The sequence below is a fragment of the Cyprinodon variegatus genome, unplaced genomic scaffold, assembly GCF_000732505.1.
Source record: "Cyprinodon variegatus isolate N-32 unplaced genomic scaffold, C_variegatus-1.0 Scaffold984, whole genome shotgun sequence".
Lineage (NCBI taxonomy): Eukaryota > Metazoa > Chordata > Actinopteri > Cyprinodontiformes > Cyprinodontidae > Cyprinodon > Cyprinodon variegatus.
Window position 1 is genome coordinate 287,773 of NW_015151437.1, and position 3,567 is coordinate 291,339.

Below are 3,567 nucleotides of genomic sequence, written 5' to 3' on the forward strand. Positions count from 1 at the left end.
CTACGGAAGCCTTTAAGGGTTCAAACACCAACCTGTCCGCCAGTGAAGCTGGGCGCTCTGGATGCTGGATCGTTGTTCCCTGGTGGCTCCTGGGCGATTTGGTGCTCAGGTTCTGGAACGAGGTGGGACGGGCCTAACAGACGTTCTCAGTGGTGTCGGTCCGTGTAGTGATTGAGTTTTCATTCGTGAGTCGTGTGTGTGTGTGCGTGAGCGTGCGTCAACTGTGAGCACTAAATGTGAATTTGCAATATTGCAACGTCAACACACACAAAACTCTATCTGGGCTGTTTGTTTTTTTTTATAGGAAAAGATATTCAGGTCTTCCTAGTCTCCAGAATAAGTGCTTTCTGTTCCTGAACCTGCTGGACTGGCATCATCATCACCATCGTCATCATCACCACCTCCTCCTCCCCGGGGTGATGAGCGTTTGAATCCTGAACTGCCAAAATCCTGATGTTTCCACTTTCAGCAGGGACTCGTCCTCTCACTGTCCTTCAGGACCCGGACGCCGAGTCCCCGGTCGGGACAGGAGAGCGTTTCGGGAACGACGACCACGGCGGGAGGCGTTCCCGTCCGGGAAAACGGAGGGATCTGTTGGAGGTTAAAGGACGACAACACAATTCCTGAGATTAAAGCACAAGCTTGCTGCATTACAAAGAGTCGCGCTGCGGAGCTTTTTGTACCTTGTTCCCGTGGAGTTTAACCGAGTATGCATCTCCTTGTTGTCATGTGACTTGTCCCACATTGCCAATATTCCCCCGTCAGTGGGTCCGGCCTGAGCTGGTACCAGAACCCAGAGGCGGTCGATGGATGTCGCTTCTGCTGGAGGCTTTATTTCTGCTGCGGGTTTCTGATGTTGGGTTCAGCCTCTTCTTGGCTCTGAGGAAACGGTTTCAACCTTTTGATGCTTTTATGGCGTTTATCAGACAGCAATGTTTCCAAACTGAAACATCAGAGGTGTCGCTCTGCGGCGTGGCGTTACAGCCCTGCAGAGATAAAGCGGTCTGGGAGCTCTGCTGAAATCAAAACGTTTCCTCGCTGAGGTTCTGTTTGGGAGGCGGTCGTTCCGGGCTTTGAACTTGGTTTTATATCACGCTGACTCCTGCGGGTGAAACTCCACCTGCTGCTCAGACTGCCTTCATTCCAGACGTCCCAGACGTGAGGGTCTGCCCGGAATGAGCCAGACAGGAAACCCAAGCGTCCCCGCCTCCTTCCGGATCCCGCTTATTCTGCTCTGTGCTGTTCTGTTGGGTGGATGTGGTTCTGGTTCCGATCGGTCATCAGGTCTCCGGATCCTTCCCTCTGTACAGTAGGTACCTCTCGAGTGCCTTTCTTCAAACAGCAGATAATATTTGTCTCTCGACTTGCACTGTGACTTGTAGACCCTAACGAAGCCGTCTGACACCGAGCCGCACCGCCTCGCCTGGACCCGACCCGACCGGCTCCCTGGAGCCGATGCAAGCTCACCCACATCTTTCATGAACCCGTCTGATTCAACCAGTGTTCGTCCACATCCTAGAAGTTGCCTTAATGTGTTTTTAATTTTCTGGTGGAACGTTTAGATCTGGGTTCGGGGGGTGAGATCTCACTCTGATCCGTTTGTTGTGCACTTTTAGTTTGATCAGTATTATCAGAGCAGAGCGTCGTTTTGGTTTTATTTTGAAAGCCCCCTTTCTTTCTTCCTGTCTCTTATTTTGGAGGAGGGATGAGGTCACATGAGCCGGAGCCTGAGAGCGTGTCAGACGAACAAACCTTGGCCCAGCGAGCACCCATGCACGCTGCGGGTCAGAACATGCCTTCTTATGCAAGTTTTTATACCAACCTTTTTATTATGCATTGTTTCAGTTTGTTTTTGTTTTTATTATGTGAAACTTAAGTCACCTTTTCTTCTGAACATTCGTTTACACATTCAGGTAGCCATTCAGGGGAAACCTTTGGGCAGAGTGTTCCAGACATGGAGCCTCTGTGGTCAGAGGAACGGAAAGACATCCGAACTCCTGCAAATTTTTATTATTTTCTAAACGTTTTTTGATTTGTGTTGCAGTACTGCGAGTGGCCACTAGGACAGGCTGGAGCGGGTGTTTCTCTGTGGTTTCAGCTCCTTCTAGCTTAGCTTTTATTTCTTGCGTGGACGTCGGGGTGGGGCCCAAAATGTTCCTTAATGAAGTCTGGAAACAAATATATCCAAAGAACTCTGCATATCATCAGGGCGCGAGTTTTCTGCGTCGTCCACAGACGGTTTTTCGCGCTTTCGGGACGCCGCTCCGGGCTTCTGTGTGGGTCCTGGGAGGCGGTTTGCTTCTCATCTTTTGGTTTTTAAAGCGATCAAGTCATGATTGTGGCCTTCTAGTATTCTATGGGTTCATGACATCATTCACCTGTTGTTCCTGCTCAGCATTCATCCATCCACCTGCTCATCCTGTCTGGATCCTCTACACCTGCAGCATCTTACCTCATCCACAGCTGAGTCCATCGAGGGTGTGTTGAGTGCAAAAAAATCAGAAAAAAAAACAACATAAAAAAATATCTAAAAAATGAAAAGTCTTTTTCTATCTTCCATTCGGTGAGATGCATTGTAGCGATCAGAATAAAGAAAAAGTTCACCTGGTGTGCTGAATAACGTGTAAATTGGTTATTACACAATCTGAATATTTGTATAATTGTTTGTATTTTTTCATAATGATTTTGGAAAGGAATGTGTTTATTTTTTTGACTTCTGTTCCAGATGTGTCTTCTGTTGGCCTGACATTGTGACTGGTCTGGTGGGATTCTTACCTCTGTATTGAGCCTCTTCTGTGATAAATTCTTTGTATGCAGTGTTTAGGAAATACTGTAGGGAACATGGGGAGGAGTTGATATTAGGAGCATTTGATCAATTTGTATTTATTTATTTTATCATTTTGTTAAAATAAATTGTGAAAAAACAAACAAAAAAAAAAGATCATCTCCTGAGATATATTTCTTAATTTGGTAACCTTTCTTAAAACCTTGTGTGTTAAAAGCAGTCAGGGGTTCACTGTCGCTGTAACGATTGTTCATAAAGAAGATGATGCAATATTTAAGGTAAACTGATTTTAAAATGGGAAAGAATATCAAGAAAAGTCTTGAAAATGTTCGTATTAAAGATATTTCCTATTTATACTTGGGTTTTCTTTAGAGCCTTATCCTCTACATAAAACCCTCTAAAAGGCGGACATACGCTACCAGAGTAGCAGCTCGTTCCACCTTCAATGCTCAGGGTTGAGGAAACCAGGTCTTCCTCCTTGGATGGTACATTTCCCATGATGCTTCCACCTCCATGTTCTAAGTGAGGCTTTGTTTTATTGACCTAAATTTTGCCTTCATCTTTGTCTTGTTCTTTCACTTCACTGATTTCCCAAACGCCTTCCATCACACGCGCCTCCTTGGCAGCGGTGTCAAAGGAACACACGTTTGTGTGTACTTTTTGTTACTTAAGTAGAAGTATAGATACTGCAGTTTAAGTATCAAATTGACCTCTTTACCCAAGTAAAAGTGAAAAAGTATGTGCTCCAAAAACTACTTAAAGTATAAAAGTATAAAGTAACC